The sequence below is a fragment of the Bos javanicus genome, chromosome 12 (assembly GCF_032452875.1).
Source record: "Bos javanicus breed banteng chromosome 12, ARS-OSU_banteng_1.0, whole genome shotgun sequence".
Taxonomy (NCBI): Eukaryota; Metazoa; Chordata; class Mammalia; order Artiodactyla; family Bovidae; genus Bos; species Bos javanicus.
In genome coordinates, this window is record NC_083879.1 from 2264082 (window position 1) to 2274700 (window position 10619).

General features: G+C 41.2%; 1 pseudogene; it reads left to right on the forward strand.

The window, feature by feature from the left end:
• Positions 1-1726: 1726 nt before the first annotated feature.
• LOC133258065 (large ribosomal subunit protein uL3-like) lies at positions 1727-2937 on the forward strand (annotated as a pseudogene).
• Positions 2938-10619: the final 7682 nt, after the last annotated feature.

Here is a 10619-nt window from a genome sequence, read left to right on the forward strand (position 1 = left end):
TAAGAATTGTAAATCCTGTACTACACAGCACTGAAACAGAATGCACATGTGCATCATGGAGGAATCTCCCAGCATAATGCTTAGCAAGAGAAATGGGACACAAAGAGAACATGCTGAGCAATCCCATATTTGTCAAGTTCAAAGTCAACAAACCTAAGTCTATGGTTATACAGGTCAGAGAGTGGTTGCCTTTGGCTGGGGTATCAGCCATCAGTGGGCATCAAGAACCTGCTGGTGATGCTAGAAAAGTAGTGTCTTGATGTGGGTAGCGGCAAAAATACCTTATATAAGTACTCACCTAGTGTAAACGTGAATTGTGTACATTATGATATGTAAATATGCATGTATTCTGCTTTAAAAATATATCTTTTTTTTTTAACTTTTGTTTCAAGATCCAGTGATGTTCTTGATGTGATTTATATAAGAAGCATTCCTCAAGGTCAGGTTTCCCTTTTGGCTCAGCTGGTAAAGAATCTGCCTGCAATGAGGGAGACCTGGGTTCAGTCCCTGGGTTGGGAAGATCCCCCGAAGAAGCAAAAAACAACCCACCCCAATATTCTGGTCTGGAGAATTCCATGGACTGTATAATCCATGGGGTCACAAAGAGTCAGAAATGACTGAGCCACTTTGCCTTTTATTCCTCAAGATCACCATTACTGTAACTATAAATTTCTTTTTCATGGTGCACAGAGTCTGTTGTCCTAGCCTTGATCAGTGAGGAAGCCTATGTTTACCCCCACCAGCCTGGTTGCTCTTCCAGGAGACAATGTTAGCCAGGCTGTTCTGCAGAGGATGTGGGCTCCCATCTCCCTCCACTGGGCTGCATCTTCCAGTGTTGTTATGATCACCTGGTGTTTTCTCCTGGTCAGAATTATCTTCTAGATATCCAGAGTACACACACATCTTTATGGATATGCCAGGAAAATCCAAAAGAACACTCAGAAATTTTCCTTCAAGTATTTTTAAAATATTTTAAATATAACAGCATCACAATACCAAAGAATATTGTGTTTGATTCATAATCTTAATAATTAATAAAGGAAATGAAAGAGTGTGATCCCAATGATTATAGCATGCTAACTAATCACTTGGTTTCCTGTGTCCATGTTCTTTGTCCATCCTTGTCTGTACATACAAATAATTTAAAAGATATAGTCATATCATATAGGCATTAAAACAGGTACACAGATAAATAGAATGTAAGAGAGTCTTTCCAATCTGGATGTCTTTTATTTCATTTTCTTGCCTAATTGCTCTAACTAGTACCTCTAGTATAACACTGAATAGATGTGGTAAGAGCAGATATTCTTGTATTATTCCTAACCTTGGAGGATCTAGTTTTCCTTCTTTAAGAATGATGTTAGTTGTGGATTTTTAGACATGGCCTGTATTAGGCAGAGGGCATTCTACTTTCAGTTTATTGAGTTTTTTTTTTTTTTTCATGAAAGGATATTAGATTTTGCCAAATGCTTTTTCTGTGTCTGTTGAGACGATCATGTTGTTTTTTTCTCTTCACTGCATTAATGTGGTATAATATATTGAATGATTTTTGTGTATTGAATTACCCATGCTTTGAGTGGATAAATCCTACTTGGTTATGGTGTATTATATTTTTATATGTTGCTAGTATTTAGTTTGCTAGTATTTTGTTGAAGATTTTTGCATCTATATTTATAAGATATTGGTCTGTAGTTTTCTTGTGATGTCTTTGTCTGGCTTTGGTATCAGGGTCATACTGGCTTCACAGAAAGGATTCTTGGACTTCTACAGGCAGCATCTGATGGCAGGATGTCTCCCAGGCATTGGTTCCTGGGCTTCCTGCCTTAGAAGTGCAGCAGCCAGCACCAGGGGAAGATGACAGGCTTCCCCAAGGATGGTTCTTCCAAGCCCGTGTACCTCTCAGCTTTCCTTGGCTACCAGGCTGGCATGACCCATGTTGTGAGAAAGGTTGATAGACCAGGGTCCAAAGTGCATAAGAAAGAAGTTGTGGAGGTTGTGACCATAGTGGAGACTATGCCCTTTATGACTGTGGGCACTGTGGGCTGCACGGAAACCATATGGGGCCTCCAGACCTTTAAGTCCGTCTTTGCCAAGCATATCAGCAATGAGTGCAAAAGGTGTTTCTATTAGAACTGGGATTAAATATAAGACAAACACCTCACCAAATACTGTAAGAAGTGACAGTATGTAGAAAGCAAGAAGCAGCTGGAGAGGAACTTCAGCCCTCACCCAGATGTGCCTGCTTCCTCTATGCCAGAAGAAGGCCCACCTAACGGAGAGCCAGGTGAACAGAGGCCCTGTGGCCAAAAAAAATTGGACTGGGCGCATAAGAAACTAGAGCAGCAGGTCCCTGTGAACCACATATTTGAGTAGGGTGAGATGATTATTTGTCATTGGGACGACCAAGGGCAAACACTACAAAGGGATCAGCAGCCATTGGTACACCAAGAAGGTACTCTGGAAAACCCACCAAGAGTTTCACGAGGCTGCCTGTATTTGGGTGTGTCATCTTGCCTGGATGGTCTTTCTGTGGCTTGGGCTAGGCAGAAAGGCTGCCATCACTGTACAAGATCAACAAGAAGATCTATAAGATTGGCCAGGGCTACCTCATCAAGAATGGCAAAATAATCAAGAACAATGCCTCTACTGATTACACCCAAAAGCATCAGCCCTTTGGGTGGCTGTATCCACTGTGGTAAAGTGACCAACGACTTTGTTATGCTCAAAGACTGTTTGGTAGGAACCAAGAAGAGAGTACTCAGCCTGTGCAAGTCTTTGCTGATGCGGACCAAACAGCAGACCCTACAGAAAGTTAACTTCAAGTTTATTGACACCACCTCCAAATTTGGCCATGGCTGCTTCCAGATTGTGGGAGAGAAGAAAGGGTTCATGGGACCACTTAAGAAGGACTGAATTGCAAAGGAAGAAGGGGCTTAGTATCAGAATAGATTGTACAACTGGCAGAATCTCAATAAAGTTAATTTCCAGTGACAACAAAAGAAGAAAGTGTTCCCTCTTCTATTTTTTAGAAGAGTTTGCAAAGGACTGATGTCAATTCTCCTTTAAATGTGTGGTAGAAATCATCAGGATATAATTTCCTTTACACATTTAAATGGTATGGTATTAACACAGTGCTGTTTTAGCTTGTATTTCTTTGATAACTAGCAAGGTTAAACATCTTCCCGTATGTTTCCTTATTAATTATCTCTGTTGGTATGTATTGTTTGTTCATATCCTTTCTTCTTTTTTATATTGGGGTCTCAATGTTTTTCTTATCAAGTTTAATGAGCCTTTTAGAGTTCAGTTCAGTCGCTCAGTCGTGTCTGACTTTTTGCAACCCCATGAACTGCAGCACGCCAGGCCTCCCTGTCCATCACCAACTCCCGGAGTCCACCCAAACCCATGTCCATTGAGTCAGTGATGCCATCCAACCATCTCATCCTCTGTCGTCCCCTTCTCCTCCTGCCCTCAATCTTTCCCAGCATCAGAGTCTTTTCAAATAAATCAGCTCTTTGCATCAGGTAGCCAAAGTATTAAGAGTTTCAGCTTCAACATCAGTCCTTCCAATGAACACCTAGGACTGATGTCCTTAAGGATGGACTGGTTGGATCTCCTTGCAGTCCAAGGGACTCTCAAGAGTCTTCTTCAACACCACAGTTCAAAAGCCTCAATTCATCCACGCTCAGCTTTCTTCATTGTCCAATTCTCACATCCATACCTGACCACTGGAAAAACCATAGCCTTGACTAGATGGACCTTTGTTGGCAAAGTAATGTCTCTGCTTTTTAATATGCTATCTAGGTTGGTCATAACTTTCTTTCCAAAGAGTAAGCATCTTTTAATTTTGTGGCTGTAGTCACCATCTGCAGTGATTTTGGAGCACAGAAAAATAAAGTCAGTCACTGTTTCCACTGTTTCCCCATCTATTTCCCATGAAGTGATGGGACCAGATGCCATGATCTTAGATTTCTGAATGTTGAGCTTTAAGCCAACTTTTTCACTCTCCTCTTTCACTTTCATCAAGAGGCTCTTTAGCTCTTCACTTTCTGCCATAAGGGTGGTGTCATCTGCATATCTGAGGTTATTGATATTTCTCCTGGAAATTTTGATTCCAGCTTGTGCTTCCTCCAGCCCAGCGTTTCTCATGATGTACTCTGCATAGAAGTTAAATAAGCAGGGTGACAATATACAGCCTTGACATACTCCTTTTCCTATTTGGAACCAGTCTGTTGTTCCATGTCCAGTTCTAACTGTTGCTTCCTGACCTGCATATAGGTTTCTCAAGAGGCAGGTCAGGTGGTCTGGTATTCCCATCTCTTTCAGAATTTTCCACAGTTTATTGTGATCCACACAGTCAAAGGCCTTGTCATAGTCAATAAAGCAGAAATAGATGTTTTTCTGGAACTCTCTTGCTTTTACCATGATCTAGCAGATGTTGGCAATTTGATCTCTGGTTCCTCTGCCTTTTCTAAAACCAACTTGAACATCTAGAAGTTCACAGTTCACGTATTGCTGAAGCCTGGCTTGGAGAATTTTAAGCATCACTTTACTAGCCTGTGAGATGAGTGCAATTGTGCAGTAGTTTGAGCATTCTTTGGCATTGCCTTTCTTTGGAATTGGAGTGAAAACGTTTTCACTGTCAATCCAGGCATACACACACATGTGCACACACACACACACACACACACACACACACACACACATATATATCAGACATACCTAATCCGTAAGGTAATATCCTCCCTCTGAGTCCCTGCTGATGGTTCCATTTAGGGAGTCAAACTTGCTGAGTGCCATGCCTACATGCTCAGCTCAACACAACATCTAATTCAACTTCCCCCAACTTTTTTACACAAAGTGTTAAGTGTTAGTGTTGTCGCTCAGTCGTGTCCAACTCTTTGTGACCCCATGGACTGTAGCCCACCAGGCTCCTCTGTCCATGGGATTCTCCAGGCAAGAATACTGGAGTGGGTTGCCATTTCCTTCTCCAGAGGATCTTCCTGACCCAAGGATCGAACCTGAGTCTTCCACATCACAGGCAGATGCTTTACCCTCTGAGCCACCAGGGAAGCCCAAAGGAAACATCAAAATGGAAAACAAGCCATTTAGCTAGTATGTATCTTGAAAAATTCATTCAGTTCACCATTTTAATGAAAAGCTAATGAAGAGGACTTGAGTCTTCTATAGGGACAACATTGGTTTAATAAGACCAATTGGCATATGGTCTGCTTAGAGGATTTTAAACTAAAATGTTATTCCCTACAAGCCTATAACAATGCCTGAGCAACCCTCGTTAGAAAATGTGTTATTTGTGATTAGATTTGGAAAAGACTTATCCCATATATATTTTGTGTGGGTTATGTGTGTGAAGGTGAGTGAAGGTGAGTGGACTGTGGGTGTGTGAGTTTAAATGAAAGAAAAGGAAGTAAAACACATAGTTTTTTTTTTTTAATTCCATAATTTTTTAAATAAAATTTTATTTACTTTCTTAAATTTCTCACAATTTAATATTCCACAGAGGCATTTTTGCTAGTACAGAATAAGAGCCAAATCACTCAAAGTCAGCCTCAATAAAGTAATTTAAACTACCTAGTATAGATTTTTCCCTGGCTCTTTGCACTGTCACTGGAAACAAAACAGCTGTTTATGTTTAGGAGATTTTTATCTCCTAGTCTCTTGTCACTTTAGATGAGTACACACACAGTTATACAATGTTTTCTCATACCAAACCTATAGGAATAATATACATGTTGACTATATGGAAGGTGTTTTAATTATTCTTGTGTTTTTCATTCTTCTTTAGTCTATTTCTCCTAATCATAAATTGAGCCTATTTTGTACATTTTATTCCTTTAAGAAGTTGTTGTTTAGTCTAAGTCATGTCAGACTCTTTGCCACCATATAGGTTGCATCATGCCAGGCTCCCCTGTCTTATTTCTTTTAGGATTAACTGGTTTGATCTCCTTGCAGGTCAAGGGACTCTTAAGAGTTTTCTCCAGAACCACAATTCAAAAGCATCAGTTCTTCCAAGCTCAGCTTTCATTATACTCCAATTCTCACACCTGTTCATGACTAATGGAAAAAACCGCAGCTTTGAGTGTATGAAACATTGTTGGCAAAAGTGATGTCTCTTCTTTTTAAAACATTGTCTTGGTTTGTCATAGCTTTTCTTCCAAGGAGCAAGTGTCTCTCAATTTCAAGGCTGCAGTCACTGTCCACAGTGATTTTGGGGCCCAAGAAATAAAATCTGTCACTGTTTCGACTTATCCCTGGCCTATTTGCCATGAAGTGATAGGACTGGATGCCATGATCTTAGTTTTTTGAATGCTAAGTTTCAAGCCAGCTTTTGCACTCTCCTCTTTCACCCTCATCAAGAGGTTCTTCAGTTCCTTTTCACTTTCTCCTGTTAGAGTGCTATCATCTGCATATCTGAGGTTTTTGTTATTTCTTCTGGCAATCTTGATTCCAGCTTGTGCTTCATCCAGCTCAGCGTTTCACGTGATGTATTCCGCATATAAGTTAAATAAGCAGGGTGACAATATACAGCCTTGATGTACTCCTTTCCCAATTTGGAACAAGTCTGCTGTTCCATGTCGAGTTCTAACTGTTGCTTCTTGACCCACATACAGGTTTCTCAGGAGGCAAGTAAGGTGGTCTGGTATTCCCATCTCTTGAAGAATTTTCCACAGTTTTTTGTGATCCACACAGTGAAAGGCTTTAGTATAGTCAATGAAGCTAAAGTAGCTGTTTTTTCTGGAACTCCCTTGCTTTCTCCATGATCCAACACATGTTGGCAATTTGATCTCTGGTTCCTCTGCCTTTTCTAAACCCGCCTTGTACGTCTGGAAGTTCTCAGTTCATGTCCTCCTGAAGCCTCGCTTGAAGGACTTTAAACATGACATTGCTAGCATGTGTAATGCAATTTTACAGTAGTTTGACCATTCTTTGTTGTTGACTCTCCTTGGGATTGAAATGGAAATTGACCTTTTCCAGTCCTATGGCCACTGCTGAGTTTTCCAAATTTGCTGACATGTTGAGTGCAGAACTTGAACAGCATTATCTTTTAGGATTTTAAATAACTCAGCTGGAATTCCATCACCTCCACTAGCTCTGTTCATAGTGATGCTCACTTAGGCCTACTTGACTTCATACTCCAGGATGTCTGGCTGTAGGTGAGAGACCACACCATCATGATTATCTGCGTCTTTAAGACCTTTTATATATAGTCCTTCTGTGCATTCTTGCCACTTCTTAATCTCTTCTGCTTCTGTTAGGTCCTTACCATTTCTGTCCTTCATTGAGCCCATACTTGCATGAAATGTTCTCTTGATGTCTCCAATTTTCTTGAGATTTCTAGTCTTTCCCATTCTATTGTTTTGCTCTATTCTGTGCATTATTCATTGAAGAAGGTCTTCTTATCTCTACTCGTTACTCTCTAGAACTCTGCATTCAGTTGGGTATATCTTTCCTTTTCTCCCTTCTTGCTGGGGTCCAGCCCCGGCTGATCCAGGGTATTCGAAGGAGAGACAGCATAGGCGACCTATTTATTTAAATATTTATCAAAGATATAAAGAGTAATAGAATGAGGATAGCTCAGTAGGAAAATTCAGTGGAGAAAAGAGGCTGAGTAGCTTGGTTTACGCGGGAGACCAATAAAACTTCAAGACAAGAAGTTTGCACCACTTACATAGGCCGCAGGCGTCCTTCCATTCTCCCGAAGGAGAGGAGACACTGAGGCCTCCCCGGTCGGATCTTAGAAGCCCAGGCATAATTAGCAAGCATGGCGGGTTCCGCGCTCCAGATGGAGACTCAGCCAGAATTTGAGAGAGAGAGTGACATGGGGAGACCAAGTTTGGGTGAACAAGGCCCGCACTTTATTTTCCAAAGTAGTTTTTATACCTTAAGTTATGCATAGAGGATAATGGGGGAAGGGGTGGAGTCATGCAAGGACAGCAGCTCCTGGTCCTAATCGAAGCCAGACTTTCAAACTTATCATATGCAAAAGTTCAGGTGATTTACATCATCTTCTGGCCAGGAGGCCTGTTAACATTTTAAGAAACTTATTTTTCTCTAAAGGTGATTATTCCAAAGTCAGGCACCAGCCTCCAAAAAAGCATTGGACAAAGCTGCACTCCTATAAGGCAAAGGTGAGGTGGGCTCAGTCAAGAAAAGACTTAACTCAAGGGTCCAAGGTTACAAACATTAAAGCTACTACTTACATCAATCATATTAATCAATACACTGCCAGGGACACAGCAGGTAAGGGATATGGAGACTTAGCAGCAAACATTGGCCCAATAAGTGAAAAACCCTTCACCAATACAATTTCTAATCAATCTTTTAACTACTCAAAAGAATCTGTGTTTAGACAGTTTAGAACATCTCCTGCCTCTCACAGTTGGGAGGCTCTGAACAATCACATGTGGCCGGAAAAACCTATTCAGGCAGGCTAGAGGACTTCCAAAGGAGTTTGTAGGTTGAAACACTGTCACACCCAGGACTTATTAACTGGAGCTGTAAGCTAACTCTTTTTTCAGACAGAGGTAGTGGGGGACAGCTCCCCGTAAAGTCAGAGGTGTAGGTGAAAGCACAAAGCAGAAAGTAGGCACACTCTGGTTTTGGGGGTAGATACTCGAGAATTTCCAGGGGGACTCCTGAGGCTCGATCCCGCCTTTGCGTATGCCGAGCCTCCTTCCTCATGACCTTTGTCATGGGCGGAGTTCCTCACTCTGGCTTCCAGCAGTGATAGAATTCCAGTTGAGCTATTCCAGATCCTGAAAGATGATGTTGTGGAAAGTGCTGCACTCAATATGCAATATGCACTCAACATGCAATATGCCGGCTCCTGGCACCTTCTGTTTCACTTTTCTTTTCTCAACTGTTTGTAAAGCTTTCTCAGACAACCTCTTTGCCTTTTTGCCTTTATTTTTCTTTGGTATGATTTCGTTCACTGCCTCCTGAACAATGTTACAAACCTCCATTCATAGTTCTTCAGACATTCTGTCTGCCAGATCTAATCCCTTGAATCTATTCATCACCTCCACTGCATAATCATAAGTGATTTGATTTAGGTCATAGCTGAATGGCCTTGTGGTTTTCCCTACTTCCTTTAATTGAGCCTGAATTTTCAATAAGGAGCTCATGAGCTCAGCCACAATCAGCTCCAGATTTTGCTGACTGTATAGAGCTTCTCCATCTTCGGCTGCAAAGAATATAATCAATCTGATTTCAGTATTGACTATTTGGTGATGGTCATGTATAGAGTATTCTTATGTGTTGTTGGAAAAGTATGCTTGTTATGACCAGTATGTTCTTTTGGTAAAATTCGGTTCGCCTTTGTCCTGCTTCATTTTGTAGTCCAAGGCCAAACTTCCTGTTACTCCAGGGATCTTTTGACTCCCTACTTTTGTGTTCCAATGATGAAAAGGACTTTTTTTTTAATGTTAGTTCTCAAAGGTCTTGTAGATCTTCATAGAATCATTCAATTTCAGCTTCTTTGTCTTTAGTGGTTGGAGCATAGACTTGGATTATTGTGATGTTGATTGGCTTGGAAACAAACTGACATCATTCTCTTCTGTTGACTCCATTTCTCCTAGGGATTCTTGCCCACAGTAGTATATATAAGGGTCATCTGAATTAAACTCACCCATTCCCATCCATTTTAGTTCATTGATTCCTAAGATGTCGATGTTCACTCTTGCCATCTCCCGCTTGACCATGTCCAATTCACCTTGATTCTTGGACCCAACATTCCAGATTCCTATGCAATATTGTTCTTTAAAGCATCAGACTTTACTTTCACCACCAGACGCATCCACAACTGAGCATTGTTTCTGCTTTGGCCCAGCCGCTTCATTCTTTCTGGAGCTATTCATAATTGCCCTCTGCTCTTCCCCAGTCATATGGAAGATATGGGGCTCATCTTCCAGTGTCATTTCTTTTTGCCTTCTCATACTGTTCATGGGGTTCTCTCAGCAAGAATACAGGAGTGGTCGGCCACTTCCTCCTCCAGTGGACCGTGTTTCATCAGAACTGTTCACTATGACCCAGTCTGTATTGTGGTCCTGCATGATATGGCTCATAGATTCACTGAGTTATACAAGTCCCATTGCCACAACAAGGCTGCGATCCATGAAAGGGATTTTAAGAAGTATCCCTACATATTTTTATGTGTAATTTAATAAAGCATAAGTATCTCTAGAAGCTTAATAGACAATGTATGCCTACATGATCCTTGCAAAATGTACCTAACCTTTCTGGTCTGTTACCCCATTCCTAGTAGGATGATAGCTCTTTCAAGATTGTTGAGAGATTCTATCAAACCTTTGCTCCAGCCATCTTAGCAGATGTAACAAGAATAGAGGCCACTGAACAAATAAAAGGCAGCATAGGATCAAGGAGCATCATCAAGGACCAAATCCTGTCCTCTCTGCTGCCCAGATGACTCAAAACCCTTGCCCTTTAGCTGAAAAATCACCCTGAGTGAAGGGAAGGAGAAAAGAGACAGAAAGGCCTTAAAGTTCTGTAACTATGTTAAATCATGGGTAAGTAAGGAAACACTGGACTGACTGAGTCCACCATGAATTGCCCAGATTGACTTTTCTACATTAACCTGCCAC